Raw genomic sequence first — 18,363 nt, 5'->3', positions numbered from 1 at the left:
AGCGGGAGGCAGGGGAGGCATATCAGAGAGGAGATGCAAAGATGGAAGCGAAGGTCGGAGTGGGACGCATTTCTTTCTTTTTAACAGAGCCGGAGCTGAGGGTTTGCCTGCGCCCCGCCCGCCCGCTGCAGCCGCTGCTGCCTCCGCCCTGGCTTCCGCCCTTGTCCCCGCCCCCTCCTGCCCCGCCCCCGCCCCCCTCCGCCGGGCGCAGGTGAAAGGTCAGTCAGAGCGGCGCCCCGCGCGACCCTACGCTGTGGCGCTTCCCGGCAGCCACCGCGGTCACTGGGCGGCAGGTGCCTCGCGCCTGGAGCTTCATATTCTCAGCTCGCTGCGGCTCGCCAGGCCTCCGTGGTCACGCCTGGGATACATTTTGAAGATGTGTTTTGAAGGTGCAATCTAAGGATGGCAGTTGGCCTCTGGAAGCTGGAAAAGGCAAGGCAACAGACTTACCCTTAACTTCTCCAGAGCTTGACGCCTTGATTTTTTTACGCCAGAAGACCCCTGTAGACTTCTGCCCTAGAAGTAGATAGTACATTGGTGGTGTTTTAACCCATGAAATTCATGGTAATTTGTTACGGAAGTAATAGGAAATGAATACAGGGCTATTGTGGGTAGAATCACTACGAACATTCTAGTACATGTATTTTGGTGAACATACGAGCACATTATTGTTGGGTGTATATCCCCAGGAAGGAGATTGCCAAGTCACAGGATATGCATGTTTCAGCTTTAGTCGATAATGTCAAATGTGTTTCCAAAGTGATTATACCAATATATACTCCCCACTAGAAGTGAGGAGAGTTCTGGTTACTTTACACCTTTGCCAACCCTTGGAGTTTGCTTTTTTCATTTTGAAAAATTTGGGAGCGTGCAGTGGTATCTCTTTGCGGTTTTAATCTGCATTTCCCTGATGACTGATGAGGTTTAGTACTATTTCACGTATTTCTTGGCCGTTTGAATTTTTTGTGAAGCGTTTGTTCAAGTCTTCTGCCCATTTTTTCTTCCTACTGTCTGATTATTTTGGCTGCAGAATTCTACTCATCTCTGCTTTCCTGAATACTCAATGCTTCATAATTATCTTTCCCTGGTCTTTCCCGTTTTTCTAACTCTCATTTATTTAGTTGCCGCAAGAGAAATGCATCATAAGCTGATTCAGACCTAGTCATGATTCACTGTTAAAAGTTTGTGAATATCTCTTTTAGAGCTTTACGATTTCAAAAGAGGCGTTTGGGTCTTGCATGTGCCAGCCTCTATGCAGCCTCTTAACCTAGGCCTGCATGGTAAGGCCTAGCAACTCAGCATTTAGACCACTTGGGGCTTTCCACCAAAAAGCAAAGTCTGACACACAGCCTCTCTTCTCTGTAGCCAAATTTGACGGTTAGCAAGGAGTTAGAAAAAAGCTCAATGGTTTATGGAATTCAGGTTTTGTGGGAGATACTAACATAATTGTTGTTCTTCAGTTGCTTGTGTTGCCTTTCAAGAAGGAAAGTTTAAGACATTCTGTATTTGGCATTTAATATATACATTGCCATTCATAGGTGCAAGCTTTTAAATTAATTTTAAATTGACAAAGAACATTGACTTTTCTTGGTGTACAATTCTTTGATTTTTAACACATGTATAGATGCATGTAAGCATTGCCACAGTTAGGACAGGGTGGAGATCCATTACCCCAGACAACTTGCTTGTGTTATCCCTTAAAAATGACATCCTCCTCCCACCTGTAACCTGGCAACCATTGATTTGTTATCCATCTCTATAATTTTTGTCTTTTTGAAAATGTCATAAAATGGAATTTTACAGTATGTAATCTTTTAAAACTGGTTTCTTTAATGTAGCATACTCCCTTTGCAATTCATCCAAGTTATTGCATGTTTCTTTTTATTGATCCTTTTATTATTCCTTTTTGTTTTTCTATTTCATTGTACAGATGTACCAACAGTTTATCTATTTACCGGTTGATGGACACTTGTGTTCTTTCCAGTTTTTGGTAGTTATACTGCTCTCAACTTTTCTGCACAGGTTGTTGTGTGAATATAGCTCTCATTTCTATAGGGAAAATGCCCAGGATGAGTGTACTAACTTTATAAGAAACTGTCAAACTGCACAATTTGCACTCCCGCCAGTAACATGAGTGTTCTAGTTATTCTGTATCCTATTCAGCTCTTGATATTGTCAGTATTTTTTATTTTAACGATTCTAATAAGTGAGTTTTACTTTGAATTAAATTATGGTTTTAATTTGAATTTTCCTAATGGCTAATGATGTTGAGCATCTTTTTTGTATGCTCATTTGCCATTTTTATATCTTCTGTTCATTTTGGTGAAATGTCTGTTCATTTTGCCTATTTTAAAAAAATGAATTGTTTTCTTAGTAAGTTTTGAGAATTCTTTATGTATTCAGGATACAAGTCCCTTGTCAGATATATATGACTTATAAATATTTTCTTCCAGTCTGTTATTTGTCTTTTATCCTCTTAAAAGTGTCTTTCACAAAGAAAATATTTTAATTTTGATGAAAACAAATTTATCATTAAAAAAAAATGCATAGTGCTTTTGGTGTCATACTTTAGGGCTCTTTGCCTATGTCCAGGCCATAAAGAGTTTCTCCTGGAAGTTTTATAGCTTTACATTTTATTTAGATCTATAATCTATTTTGAGTTAATTTTTGGATAACATGTGAATAAACTTGTGTTTTTAAATTTTTTGCTCATAGATGCTCAATTGTTCCAAGATCATTTGTTGAAAAGACTTTTTATTTTTTCATTGAAATGTTTCTGCACCTTTGTTAGAACAGACCATATTTGTGTGAGTCTATTTCTGAACTCTCCCTTTTTTCCCATTGATATAATCCTTTAATCCTTTCACCAATACCATACTCTGTTGCTTATCGTGGCTTTATAGTGAATCATAAAATCTGTGTAACATATTCCTCTTTCTTTATTCTTCTTTTTCAAAATTGTTTTAGCTGTTCTAATTCCTTTGCCTTACTATATAGATTTTAAAAGTCAACTTGTCTATATGTAAAAAAAAATCCTGCTGAGATTTTGATTAGAATTGACTTAAATCTATAATTTAATCTGAGGAGAATTGACATCTTTCTATGTTGAGTCTTCCAATCCATGAACATGGTATGACTATTTATTTTGGTCTTCTCTGATTTGTCTTATCATCATTTTGTAGTTTCTAGTGTAAAGACACCTTAAGTGTTTTGTTAAATTTATTCCTAAGTATTTTATTTTTTGGAGTTGTTATAAATGGTATTTAAATTTTTTTGTTTTCCAATTTTACATTGGTAGTATACAGAAATAGGATCAGTTTTTGAGTATTAATCTTGCAGCCTGTGACCTTGATAAATTCACTTATTAATTTTAGGAGTTTCTGTTGGTTCCTTGAGATTTTCTATTTGCATAATTATGTATTTCATCTGTGACTAGAAAGAGTTTTATTTCTCTCTTTCCAATCTGTATGCCCTTTATTTCTTTTTCTTGCATTACTGCACTGGCTGGGACTTCCAGGATAGTGTTGAATAGGAACAATAAGAGTGCACATCCTTCTCTTGTTCTTGTTCCTGATCTAAGAAGAAAAGTACTCAATCTTTCATCATTAAGTGTAATGTTAGCTCTCAGTTTCTTATACATCCTGTTATCAGGTTAAGGAAATTTCCTTCTGTTCCTAGTTTGTCGAGAGATTTTATCATTAAGGGATGTAAAAACACCCAGAGTGTTTTCTATCTTGGTGAATGTTCCCTGCGAACTTGGGGGAAAAAAGTCTATTTTTGAAGACATTTTTGGATAGATTATCAGCTGCTATTGGGTGGAGTTCTACACACAACTAGATCCAGTTGGTTGATGGTGTAGTTCAGTTCTATATCCTTGCTGATCTTCTACCTGCTAGTTCTATCTACAGAAAGAAGAGTGTCAAAGTCTCCAGGTATAATTGTGGATTTTCCTATTTCTCCTTTTCGTTCTGCCAGTTTTTGCTTCATGTACTTTGAAGTTCTGTTGCTAGACACATACACATTTTAAAATTGTTTTGTCTTCTTGATGAACTAACACATTTATCATTATGTTATGTCTCTGTAGGTGCATGGTTTAACTTAAGTTTTTCATCTGTATATGGAATCTGAGAAGAATGTCTAGGGCATCATGGATTCTTGAATGTAGACTTAGTCCTGATTATGTTATGCTCTTTCTGTAAAGCTAATTTGTAAAGGTCTTGACTCTTTTAATGTTAGTTGAGCCAGTAGCACCTGCTTGGCTATGTCTTAAATATAGAAAAGTTAGAAGAGCTTGTCATTGAGAATCTTTTAGTACAGTGAAGTCACAGACATTTGTTAGGACAAATGGGTTACTGCTTTTTCTCAAAAACTGTAGGGTAGGAATTATCTGATTTTGAAAGACTTAAGTTTCATTTTACAGATTCTGAGTGGATGAAGACTACTCCCAGGATCCTTGCCCAAGGGTTTTTCTCCTTTGGTTTTCCTGCATCTCTGCCTGAGAAGACAGGCAGAGTTTCTAGGAAAGAGAAAATATCTCTCTGTGAAGTGAGGGAAACCAAACCTAAGAAAGGTTTTTTTTTTCTTTCCGGGGCAGCCTTAAGTTTTAGTCACTCACTTCCATTGCGCTTCTGATAGACTGATGATCTAATGGTATGTGGCAAATACAGCAGTCTCCAGGCCGTTCCACTTAACTCATGGCTCAGCAATGGAAATGACACGGTGCCAGTTTTTTTCTGAAGCAACCTTTCCTTGTTCCCAGTCTGCCTCTCGAGCAGGAAATGACCATCCTGGAGAGCAACATGGAGGAGCAGCGAGAGGTTAGGAAGGGAGGAAAAAGGAGAAGAGTCTCTGAAAACATTTCTCTTGCTTCTTCTTATATCTGTCAGGTTAATCATGCTTCAACTAAAATAATAGATGGTTACCAAATTGAATACCAATCTGAAACCTATTTTCAGGATTAAACTACCGGGGATTAACTGCGTAAATAGTGAACTTTAGTTCAGCATAGCCCTCGAATGAGTTATGGACTTGTACTCACTCCAGAACAATCCGTTACCCTCCACATAACAGAAAATGCCATTTATTACAATTTGTGCAAACTATAAATCAATACATTATTACTTAGAGGCATGTAAGCTGTGGCTATACTGCATACTCCTGCGTTTGGTAATGGTGTGTGTGTTGGGGGTTGGGGGAGGAATATAGATTTTCTAAGTCTCCATTTGAGTACTTGCAAAGATTCTCAGGACAATTAATGGTGGCGGCTGTCTTCTTATATTGCAAAGTGGCCTCTCTGTTCAGGCATTCCTCTGGGTCTCCAACAGGTACTGTCTCAAATAATCAACCTTTGTGGAGAAATTGATTGTATACACTCTGGAAGGAGGTAGAGTCTTTTTGCAGAGGTTCCAACCCTGGCTGTACATTAGAACCACCTGGGAGGTGGGGCTGACTTTTGGAAAAACATTGATGCTTATGCCAAACCCCAAACCTTACAATCAAAATTTTGGGTGACACCCGGACACCAGACATTTTAAAAAGCCATCCAGATAATTTTAATGTGCAGCCAGGGTTAAGAACCTCTGCTCTACAGAACAGGAAGAGGAAGAAAACAGAAGGTGTAGAGGGAGGATAGCTGTGAGCTGTAATTTTCTCAAATCAAGGTGGAAATGCATCTTAGGGATTTCAGATACAAGCAAATCCACAGGATGCTGCTTGGAGTATTTCTGTGCACACCCTGAGGAGTGAAAAAAGATAAAATTAAGTGTGCCTGACAAGAAGTAAGTGAATAATAAATCCTTATGTTCTCCCTTAAAAATGCAGATAACTAATAAAGACCTAACATGTGCAAATAAGCATGCAGCAGCCTTGCATAAAACTTTTTCCCCTTGGCTTGGTCCTTCACACAGTGCCTCCTGACTCTTTTTATATCATGGTACCCCGAGAAAATGATATTTGATTTGCACGCAGAACTGAACAACTGAGGCTGCAGCCCAGCTGCCCCAGGAGCTGAGGAGTCAATATCTGGTGGGAAACGGGTGTGGCATTTTGTCCCTGGAAGACTGGAGCGTTTGCAAGAGTTTCTAGGTATTTCCTTTATATTTCCTCTTTTCTTTTTGTTTTTCCTTTTGTGGTTTGATGATTTTCCTTTGTATTATGCTAATGTTCTCTTCTTTTTGGTTTTTGTGAATCTATTTTATGTTTTTGATTTGTGGTTACCCTGTTTATCAAGTATGTTAACCCTTTCTTATATCTACTTGCTTTAGACTGGTAGTCATATAGGCTCAAACACTTTCTAGAAAAAAAACTACATTTTATTACTCTCCTCCCCCACATTTTGTGAGTTTGATGTCCTCTTTTACATCTTCATGTTTATCCTCTTGCTATTCATTATGGTTATCATAACTTTCATAGAAATTTTTTGATTTTTTTAAAAAATCTGTGTACTGGCTTATTTAGGTGATTTACTTTTTTTTCCCCCTTTCATCCTACCTGGTTACGTGGAGATCTTTCTTGTCCTTTCAGGTGTTTGAGGTTTTCTGCTAGTGTTCAGTAGGTGTTCTGTGAGAATTGTTCCATTTGTAGTTGTAGTTTTGATGTATTTGTGGGAGGGGGTGAATTTCATGTCCTTCAACTCTGCCATCTTGATTGGTGCCCTTAGGTATTTCTTGACTAGAGTGTACCCCTCAAGACTATTTTCATTTTACCTACAGCACCAACGAGACACTGGAAACCAATGAGATGGCTGGCAGGATGGAGTCTGTTAAAGTGAGTTATCTTTATGTACTTATGTTTTATGCCATGTTTGGGAAGGAGTGTTGGTGAGACTGGCAAGGAGCCGGTGGCAGAGCTGGTCATGAGAACCATTGGGTAGAGGCTGCAGGGAGTCTTACTAGGTGAGGTCTACTCAGTCCCCAGAACCCATCCTCGGCAGTCAGTTGGATGAAGCATAATAGCAGGAGCACTGGACAGGGAGTCAGGACAGCTAGATTGACTCCCTGGCTCTGTCACAAACCAGCTGTGTGACTGTGGACAACAGCCAAATCCAAGTATCAAATTGGGCCCAGCCAGAGCAGGAAACTCTTTCCTCTGAAGTCTCCTTAAAGATGCTTTTCTCCTTTGTTCTCAAAGACAACTGTAAAGACTCATTGAGAATGACGGACTCATTCCCCTCCATGAAACAACACTTACGCAAGATTTAGTAGAGAATTAACCTAAGCAAATGCTTATTTAATTATCATCCAAGTATCCAAACAGAGGCACTGTTGAGAGTGAAAGACAGTGCTACTAACAGTTAAATTGGAACAACAGATATTGACTGGGATTTTCATAGACCAACCAGGATGTGTGGCCACCCTGCCTCTGACACTTTATTACACTTCTGTAGTCACCTGTCTAACTTTCCCATCAGAATGTGCTCTCTCCAGGGCAGGACCATGTCTTCTTTATCTCTAGATCCCCAGAATTCTGTACAGGATCTAGGACACATTAGGTACTCAATAGATACTTGGTGGATGAAAGAATGTATGAATGAACTAGTTGGGGACGCATTGAGTGACCTTGAGCAAATAACTTGAGCTCTTGGTGCCTCTGGAAAATGAGCAGTAGACCAGTGATCTTTAAGTTCCTTCCAATCTCCCACCCTATGTGTCTTCCCATCTTGGGCAGTTTCTGCTTCTATCCCCCATCCTCCCCCTCATCTTGGATGACGGAGATGTGCTCTGTGAGCACCAAAGGAAAGCCCTGGTCCTAAGTTGGAGCTGATGGTGAGATGCCTGCTCTTCTCTGAGCCCAGGGAAAGGTCTCTTCACGTCTGTGGGAGTATGAATGGCAGAAAGGAGAAAGAAATTAAGAAAACCATGCCCGTGCCTTTCTAATTTATGGTTAGGTAAAAAAAAATGCTTGGAGAGGAGGTTCAGCAGTGCCAAGGTCATAGAATAAATTGGTGACCGGGATAGGAAGAGCCTCAGACGGCTATTTACTTAGGGAGCTCTTTCAACCTGAGCCGGGGAGATGTGAGCCCAAGGAGCTCCTCAGCATAAGCACAGGGCAGCATTATTGTCAGCAGCAGCCCTTTCAGGGAACCAGAACTGGAGTCAGATTGAATCATGAGCTAGATTAGCCACATTAGAGGTTAGCTACAATATATTTCAAAGTTAAAACACAGGATGTGGCAGTGGTATCAAAACCTGTAATTTCTGTTGCAAATGAACAGCATGAAAAATGGCCTCTGGCTACTGGGATAGACAGAGGAATATGTGAGTGAAATAACATGGCAGTTATGTCAAAATTGGAAGAATAACTATATTCCAGAATAGTAAATTATTATCACGGCCTGACTGGTAGAGTAACCCATAAGGTAAGAGAATGTGTTTTTTTTTTTTTTTTGTACCTGGATAAAATTACATTGTCAATTTTGTTTAGTCCCTGTTTAAAACCTGAACATTCATTTTTGAAAATATGTGTGGAACATAAGGTGACATTTGGAAAAAAAGCATAATTTTCAAAGAATACTGATCCCATTAGTTCTTATATTACAGATGCCGATGAATTTAACTTTTATAGTGTTGCTAACACATGGAAGGCATAAAATGGACTTTCAGCTACCTCGGGTTTTTCAGCAATGTCTCAGGGAAGCACCTGAGCTTTATAAAATGTTTTTTGGGGGCGTACTATGGTATCGGGTTGCATGAGCACAGTCCATGGAATCAGAAATTTCTAGCTTCAAGTCTGAGGGCCATTTCTAATTGATTGAGTGACCTTATGCTACCAACATAATTGTACTGAGCCCAACTTTTCTTATCTTTAGAATGGGGTAGTAATACTTTTATTACAGGGCCTCATAAAGATTAGAAATTACAATATGAGTGAAGTATTTAGCATAGTACCCTTCATATAACAAGGCACTCTGTAAAGGAAGACTGATATTATTATCATCATTATTATTATTTAATCTTATACATGATATGAATCTTTTGAAATTAATTAATCTTTTGAAATTAATTATTAATTAACTCAGAGGTTAAAGCAAATATAGTGAGTTTACTATGCTGTTTTACATACTTAACTTTTGTGCATGTTTGATTTGACTCTGACAGTGGGTTATTTGTGTGTATGGTGAGTTGACTCATCTTTCCAAAGGTAGCACTTTTAAAAATTTTTAACAAACTAAGCTGTAAAATTCTCCCAATCCGATGGAAAATACAAGTATATTTCACCTTTATTTATTAAAATATTATTTACTAAATATCAGATATTAAAATATAAAATATTTAAATATCATTTTATATCCGATGTTAGCTTTAAGTAGTCATACACGCACACAACATAAATTTATTTATTTATTTAAATTTTATTTTATTATTATTTTTTAACATCTTTATTGGAGTATAATTGCTTTACATTGTTGTGTTAGTTGCTGCTGTATAACAAAGTGAATCAGCTATACGTATACTTATATCCCCAAATCCCCTCCCTCTTGCGTCTCCCTCCCACCCTCCCTATCCCACCCCTCTAGGTGGTCACAAAGCACCGAGCTGATCTCCCTGTGCTATGTGGCTGCTTCCCACTAGCTATCTATTTTACATTTGGTAGTGTATATATGTCCATGCCACTCTTTCACTTCATCCCAACTTACCCTTCTGCCTCCCCGTGTCCTTAAGTCCATTCTCTATATCTGCATCTTTATTCCTGTCCTGCCTCTAGGTTCTTCAAAACAATTTTTTTTCTTAGATTCCATAAATATGTGTTAGTATACGGTATTTGTTTTTCTCTTTCTGACATACTTCACTCTGCATGACAGATTCTAGGTCCATCCACCTCACTACAAATAACTCAATTTTGTTTCTTTTTGTGGCTGAGTAATATTCCATTGTATACATGTGCCACATCTTCTTTATCGATTCATCTGTCGATGGACACTTAGGTTGCTTCCATGTCCTGGCTATTGTAAATAGTGCTGCAGTGAACATTGCGGTACATGACTTTTTTTGAATTATGGTTTTCTCAGGGTATATGCCCAGTAGTGGGATTTCTGGGTCATATGGTATTTCTATCTTTAGTTTTTTAAGGAACCTCCGTACTGTTCTCCATAGTGGCTGTATCAATTTACATTCCCACCAACAGTGTAGGAGGGTTCCCTTTTCTCCACACCCTCTCCAGCATTTATTGTTTGCAGATTTTTTGATGATGGCCATTCTGACCAGTGTGAGGTGATACCTCATTGTAGTTTTGATTTGCATTTCTCTAATGATTAGTGATGTTGAGCATCCTTTTATGTGTTTGTTGGTAATCTGTATATCTTCTTTGGAGAAATGTCTATTTAGGTCTTCTGCCCATTTTTGGATTGGGTTGTTTGTTTTTTTGATATTGAGCTGCACAAGCTGCTTGTATATTTTGAAGATTAATCCCTTGTCAGTTGCTTCGTTTGCAAATATTTTCTCCCATTCTGAGGGTTGTCTTTTCATCTTGTTTATGGTTTCCTTTGCTGTGCAAAAGCTTTTAAATTTAATTAAGTCCCATTTGTTTGTTTTTATTTTTATTTCCATTACTCTAGGAGGTGAGTCAAAAAAGATCTTGCTGTGATTTATGTCATAGAGTGTTCTGCCTATGTTTTCCTCTAAGAGTTTGATAGTGTCTGCCTTTACATTTAGGTCTTTAATGCATTTTGAGTTTATTTTTGTGTATGGTGTTAGGGAGTGTTCTAATTTCATTCTTTTACATGTAGCTGCCCAGTTTTCCCAGCATCACTTATTGAAGAGGCTGTCTTTTCTCTATTGTATATTCTCGCCTCCTTTATAAAAGATAAGGTGACCATATGTGCGTGGGTTTACCTCTGGGCTTTCTATCCTGTTCCATTGATCTTTATTTCTGTTTTTGTGCCAGTACCATACTGTCTTGATTACTGTAGCTTTGTAGTATAGTCCGAAGTCTGAGAGCCTGATTCCTCCAGCTCCATTTTTTCTTTCTCAAGATTGCTTTGGCTCTTCGGGGTCTTTTGTGTTTCCATACAAATTGTGAAATTTTCTGTGCTAGTTCTGTGAAAAATGCCATTGGTAGTTTGATAGGGATTCCATTGAATCTGTACATTGCTTTGTGTAGTAGAGTCATTTTCACAATGTTGATTCTTCTAATCCAAGAACATGGTATATCTCTCCATCTGTTTGTATCATCTTTAATTTCTTTCATCAGTGTCTTATAGTTTTCTGCATAGAGTTCTTTTGTCTCCTTAGGTATGTTTATTCCTAGGTATTTTATTCTTTTTGTTGCAATGGTAAATGGGAGTATTTCCTTAATTTCTCTTTCAGATTTTTCATCATTAGTGTATAGGAATGCAAGAGATTTCTGTGCATTAATTTTGTATCCTGTTACTTTACCAAATTCATTGATTAGTTCTAGTAGTTTTCTGATAGCATCTTTAGGATTCTCTATGTATAGTATCATGTCATCTGCAAACAGTGACAGTTTTACTTCTTCTTTTCTGATTTGGATTCCTTTTATTTCTTTTTCTTCTCTGATGGCTATGGCTAAAACTTCCAAAACTATGTTGAATAATAGTGGTGAGAGTGGGCAACCTTGTCTTGTTCCTGATCTTAGTGGAAATGGTTTCATTTTTTTCACCATTGAGAACGATGTTGGCTGTGGGTTTGTCATATATGGCCTTTATTATGTTGAGGTAAGTTCCGTCTATGCCTACTCTCTGGAGAGTTTTTATCATAAATGGGTGTTGAATTTTGTTGAAAGCTTTTTCTGAATCTATTGAGATGATCATATGATTTTTATCCTTCAGTTTGTTAATATGGTGTATCACATTGATTGATTTGCGTATATTGAAGAATCCTTGCCTTCCTGGAATAAACCCCACTTGATCATGGTGTATGATCCTTTAAATGTGCTGTTGGATTCTGTTTGCTAGTATTTTGTTGAGGATTTTTGTATCTATGTTCATCAGTGATATTGGCCTGTAGTTGTCTTTTTTTGTGACATCCTTGTCTGGTTTTGGTATCAGGGTGATGGTGGCCTCATAGAATGAGTTTGGGAATGTTCCTCCCTCTGCTATATTTTGGAAGAGTTTGAGAAGGATAGGTGTTAGCTCTTCTCTAAATGGTTGATAGAATTCGCCTGTGAAGCCATCTGGCCCTGGGCTTTTGTTTGTTGGAAGATTTTTAATCACAGTTTCAATTTCAGTGCTTGTGTTTAGTCTGTTTTTATTTTCTATTTCTTTCTGGTTCAGCCTCGGAAAGTTGTGCTTTTCTAAGAATTTGTCCATTTCTTCCAGGTTGTCCATTTTATTGGCGTATAGTTGCCTGTAGTAATCTCTCATGAGCCTTTGTAGTTTTGCAGTGTCAGTTGTTACTCCTCCTTTTTCATTTTAATTCTGTTGATCTGAGTCTTCTCCCTTTTTTTCTTGATGAACTGGTAATAGTTTATCAATTTTGTTTATCTCCTCAAAGAACCAGCTTTTAGTTTTATTGATGTTTGCTATCTTTCCTTCATTTCTTTTTCACTGATTTCTGATCTGATCTTTATGATTTCTTTCCTTCTGCTGACTTTGGGGTTTTTTGATTCTTCTTTTTCTGATTGCTTTAGGTATAAGGTTAGGTTGTTTATTTGAGATTTTTCTTGTTTCTTGAGGTAGGATTGTATTGCTATTAACTTCCCTCTTAGAACTGTTTTTGGTGCATCCCATAGGTTTTGGGTCATTGTGTTTTCATTGTCATTTGTTTCTAAGTATTTTTTGATTTCATCTTTGATTTCTTCAGTGATCTCTTGGTTTTTTAGTAGTATATTGTATAGCCTCCATGTGTCTGTATTTTTTACAGATTTTTTCCTGTAATTGATACCTAGTCTCATAGTGTTGTGGTCAGAAAAGATACTTGATATGATTTCAGTTTTCTTATATTTACCAAGGCGTGATTTGTGACCCAAGATATGATCTATCCTGGAGAATGTTCCATGAACAGTTGAGAAGAAAGTGTATTCTCTTGTTTTTGGATGGACTGTCCTATAAATATCAATTAAATCCATCTTGTTTAATGTGTCATTTAAAGCTTGTGTTTCGTTATTTATTTTCATTTTGGTTAATCTGCCAATTGGTGAAAGTGGGGTGCTAAAGTCCCCTATTATTATTGTGTTACTGTCGATTTCCCCTTTTATGGCTCTTAGCATTTGCGTTATGTATTGAGGTGCTCGTATGTTGGGTGCATAAATATTTACAATTCTTATATCTTCTTCTTGGATTGATCCCTTGATCATTATGTAGTGTCCTTCTTTGTCTCTTTTAATAGTCTTTTTTTTCAAGTCTATTTTGTCTGATATGAGAATTGCTACCACAGCTTTCTTTTGATTTCCATTTGCATGAAGTATCTTTTTCCATCTCATCACTTTCAGTCTGTATGTGTCCCTAGGTCTGAAGTGGGTCTCTTGTAGACAGCATATATATGGGTCTTGTTTTTGTATCCATTCAGCCAGTCTATGTCTTTTGGTTGGACAACATTTAATCCATTTACATTTAAGGTAGTTATTGATATGTATGTTCCTATTACCATTTTCTTAATTGTTTTGGGTTTGTTTTTGTAGGTCTTTTCCTTCTCTTGTGTTTCCTGCCTAGAGAAATTCCTGTAGCCTTTGTTTTAGAGCTGGTTTGGTGGTGCTGAATTCTCTTAGCTTTTGCTTCTCTGTAAAGCTTTTAATTTCTCCGTCGAATCTGAATGAGATCCTTGCTGGGTAGAGTAATCTTGGTTGTAGGTTTTTCCCTTTCATCACTGTAAATATATCCTGCCACTCCCTTCTGGCTTGCAGAGTTTCTGCTGAAAGATTAGCTGTTAACTTTACGGGGATTCCCTTGTTTGTTATTTGTTGCTTTTCCCTTGCTGCTTTGAATATTTTTTCTTTGTATTTAATTTTTGATAGTTTGATTAATATGTGTCTTGGCGTGTTTCTCCTTGGATTTATCCTGTATGGGACTCTCTGCACTTCCTGGACTTGACTGACCATTTCTTTTCCCATATTAGGGAAGTTTTCAACTGTCATCTCTTCAAATATTTTCTCAGTCCCTTTCTTTTTCTCTTCTTTTTCTGGGACCCCTATAATTTGCATGTTGGTGTGTTTAATTTTGTCCCAGAGGTCTCTGAGACTGTCCTCAATTCTTTTTATTCTTTTTTCTTTATTCTGCTCTGTGGTAGTTATTTCCATTATTTTATCTTCCAGGTCACTTATCCGTTCCTCCTGCCTCAGTTATTCTGCTATTGATTCCTTCTAGAGAATTTTTAGTTTCATTTATTGTGTTGTTCATCATTGTTTGTTTGCTCTTTAGTTCTTCTAGGTCCTTATTAAATATTTCTTGTATTGTCTCCATTCTATTTCCAAGATTTTGGATCATCTTTACTATCATTACTCTGAATTCTTTTTCAGGTAGACTGCGTATTTCCTCTTCATTTGTTTGGTCTGATGGGTTTTTACCTTGCTCCTTCATCTGCTGTGTATTTCTCTGTCGTATCATTTTGTTTAACTTACTGTGGTTTGGATCTCCTATTCACAGGCTGCAGGTTTGTAATTCCCGTTGTTTTTGGTGTCTGCCCCCAGTGGGCAAGGTTAGTTCAGTGGGTTTTGTAGGCTTCCTGTTGGAGGGGACTGGTGCCTGTGTTCTGGTGGATGAGGCTGGATCTTGTCTTTCTGGTGGGCAGGACCACGTCCGCTGGTGTGTTTTGGGTTGTCTGTGACCTTATTATGATTTTAGGCAGCCTCTCTGCTAGTGGGTGGGGTTGTGTTCCTGTCTTGGTAGTTTGGCATGGGGTGTCTGGCACCGGAGCTTGCTGGTCATTAGTGGAGCTGGGTCTTAGCGTTGAGATGCGATCTCTGGGAGAGCTCCTGCCGATTGATATTATGTGGGGCCGGGAGGTCTCTGGCGGTCCAGTGTCTTGAAGTCGGCTGTCCTACCTCAGAGGCTCAAGCCTGACAGCCGGCCAGCCACCAAGACCCTGTCAACCACATGGCTCAGAAGAAAAGGGAGAGAAAAGAAGAGAGAAAAATAAAATAAAATAAAATAAAGTTATTACAATAAAAAATTAAAAAATATATTATTAAAATAAAAAAGTAATTAAAAAAGAGAAAAAAAAAGAGAGCAACCAAACCAATAAACAAATCCACCAATGATAACAAGCGCTAAAAACGAAGATAAACATAAAAATTAGAAACTGGTCAGTCGCATACAGCAAACCCCAAGTCTACAGTTGCTCCCAAAGTCCACTGTCTCAATTTTGGGATGATTCGTTGTCTATTCAGGTATTCCACAGATGCAGGGTACATCAAGTTCATTGTGGAGATTTAATCTGCTGCTCCTGAGGCTGCTGGGAGAAATTTCTCTTTCTCTTCTTTATTCACACAACTCCTGTGTTTCAGGTTTGGATTTGGCCCCGCCTCTGTGTGTAGGTCGCCCTCTGGCGTCTGTTCTTCACCCAGACAGGAGGGGGTTAAAGGAACGGCTGATTAGGGGGCTCTGGCTCACTCAGGCCAGGGGGAGGGACGGGTATAGAACGCGGGGCGAACCTGCGGCCTCAGAGGCCGGTGTGACGTTGCACCAGCCTGAGGTGCGCCGTGCGTTTTCCCGGGGAAGTTGTCCCTGGATCACGGGACCCTGGCAGTGGCGGGCTGCACAGGCTCCCGGGAGCGGAGGTATGGATAGTGACCTGTGCTTGCACACAGGCTTCTTGGTGGCTGCAACAGCAGCCTTTGAGTTTCATGCCCATCTCTGGTGTGCACGCTGGTAGCCGCGGCTCTCACCCGTCTCTGGAGCTCGTTTAGGTGGTGCTCTGAATCCCCTCTCCTTGCACACCCTGAAACAATGGTCTCTTGAGTCTTCGGCAGCTCCAGACTTTTTCCCGGACTCCCTCCTGGCTAGCCGTGGCGCACTAGCCCCCTTCAGGCTCTGTTCTCGCAGCCAACCCCAGTCCTTTCCCTGGGATCCGACCGAAGCCCGAGCCTCAGCTCCCAGACCCCGCCTGCCCCGGCGGGTGAGCAGACAAGCCTCTCGGGCTGGTGAGTGCTGGTCAGCAGCGATCCTCTGTGTGGGAATCTCTCCGCTTTGCCCTCTGCACCCCTGTTGCCGTGCTCTCCTCTGTGGCTCCGAAGCTTCCCCCCACCACCCCTCATCTCCACCAGTGAAGGGGCTTCTAGTGTGTGGAAACTTTTCCTCCTTCACTGCTCCCTCCCCAGGGTGCAGGTCCCATCCCTCTTCTTTTGCCTCTTTTTTTTCTTTTTTCTTTTGCCCTACCCAGGTACGTGGGGAGTTACTTGCCTTTTGGGAAGTCTGAGGTCTTGGTCTTCTCCCAGCATTCAGTAAGTGTTCTGTAGGAGTTGTTCCACATGTAGATGTATTTTTGATGTATTTGTGGGGAGGAAGGTGATCTCCACGTCTTACTCCTTTGCCATCTTGAAGGTCCTCCTAAATTTATTTATTTTGAGAATTGCATGTTTATCCTAAAGAGCAGCAAGTCAAGGCGGGCAATAATGTTATTGAGATCAGGGCTTTGGAGTTATACAAAGCTGGGCTTGATTCGTGGCTTTTTTTCTTCCAGCTGTGTGGCCTTAGACTAAGCCTCTGTGAGCCTCAGCGTTCCTCATCTAGGAAATAAAAGCAATATCTACTACAGAATTGTTTAAGGATTGAACGAGATACTACATATAAATGCTTGGCATGGTACAGTCTACATAATAGTGTTTGTTATTAAAAAAGTTATATGGGGCCTGAAACTATAATTTGATCAGAGGGGAGAAATATTCATAGGGTTATTTCATATAGGGAAATCATGTAAATATCCAAACAGTTCTTACAAGGTGGTTTGAAGAATGGATATAATTTCTGTGTAGGCAATGGGATCTTTCGGGTCATTTTCATGACCGGATGGGATTATTCACTTAGTGTTACAATACATTTCATAGCTCCCAAAACCAAGACAGAAAGAAAAGCAAAAGTGAACATTATACATGGTTAACTGAGTAATATATATATTAAGGTGAGGTGAGACCAGGTAGTTTTTTTTTTTTTTAAAGAAAACTTACTATTTTCATTACCAGCAAGTAAGTGTGGTCTTGGGTTAATGTTATAGGTAAACTTAGTTTGATTCAGTGTAGTATAGTGCCAAAGCATTTTTCACAACCGTTATTCCAGTAGGAAAATGTGGGTATGATAAAGAAGTGGGGCTGGGATTGGTAAATGTGAGGAAAGCTAGTAAAAAAGGTATGGTTTGAGTGGACATTTTTATAGACCAGCATATGTATAGAGATATGCTTTGCCATCTGAGGATTTGAAAAATGGTCTACTTTGTCATCCAGTAATTTTGGTTGTGGGTCTCTTATTTTTGTTAAAAACCCTCAAATTCAGCAGTTTGCACTGGGGGTGTCCCCCTTGGCAAATATAACGCATTGCCGTAATTCAAGTCGTATTCAGTCAACTCTGTGGTTTCAGGGAGCCCATACATTTCAAATTTATTTCCAAGGTCACGAAGCCATCCCCTATGGCAAGTGCAAAACGCCTTTGATGTGGTGGGCACAACATCTGTGCAGACAGACACACTTTACTCATGCAGCGCTTTGATTTCACATTTTGGTTGAGAGCTAAGATTTTTGAACTCGAATACGTTTAATGTTAAGTCACATCAAACAATTAGGCAAATGGGCCTTGGAAGTGGAGATGGTACTCTGGCTATAAAGTCTGTCCTGGGACACCTGACAAGGAGAAAGAAGGACTCCTGGCCTGTTGTTATCACCGTCATCTTGGGTTATGTGCTGGCAGTAACTCAGAATCAGCTCCTGAAACATATGTTTAACACTGAACTTCAGAGCTCCCAAATCTGTCTCTCCTCTTGGTTTCCGAGTTCAGTGAATGGCACCAGCATCCACTCAGGTGGCAGTGCCAGAGCTCTGGTGTCATTCTTAAATCATTTCTCTCCTTCATTTCCATCTCCATCTCCATATCCAATGGAGCCCCAAGACTGGTTAATCTTAAAGTTGCTCACATCTGTCTAACACTGCTTTGTTCTCATCTCTTGCTTGGATAATCACTACAAGTCTCCTGATTTCCTTCCTGACTTATAAGCTGCCTCACTCTTATCCTTTTCTGTTCTGTAGCCATGATGAACTCTTTAAACTACTCCCTTTCTTAAAGAGTTTTTATGAGTTTCTGCTGCCTCCTGGATAAATAAGGTCCAAATTCTTTTATCTGGCCTTTAAGATTCTTCTCAGATCTCAGAGAGTCTCCTAGATGGGGGTCCCCAACCCCCGGGCCAAGGGCGGGTACCAGTCCACGGCCTGTTAGGAACCAGGCCACACAGCAGGAGGTGAGCAGCCGGCGAGCGAGCAAAGCTTCAT

General features: G+C 39.4%; 1 long non-coding RNA gene across 1 annotated transcript; it reads left to right on the top strand.

The window, feature by feature from the left end:
* Window positions 1–265: 265 nt before the first annotated feature.
* Window positions 266–15,110, top strand: LOC309646706. The gene is made up of 2 exons (XR_014255546.1): window positions 266–6,084; window positions 6,711–15,110. It is a non-coding gene; the product is annotated as an uncharacterized lncRNA (long non-coding RNA).
* Window positions 15,111–18,363: the final 3,253 nt, after the last annotated feature.

The sequence above is a fragment of the Balaenoptera physalus genome (assembly GCF_965194825.1).
Source record: "Balaenoptera physalus genome assembly, chromosome: 17".
NCBI lineage: Eukaryota > Metazoa > Chordata > Mammalia > Artiodactyla > Balaenopteridae > Balaenoptera > Balaenoptera physalus.
Note: the sequence above shows the minus strand (reverse complement) of the source record. Positions and strands in the feature narration are given on the sequence as shown.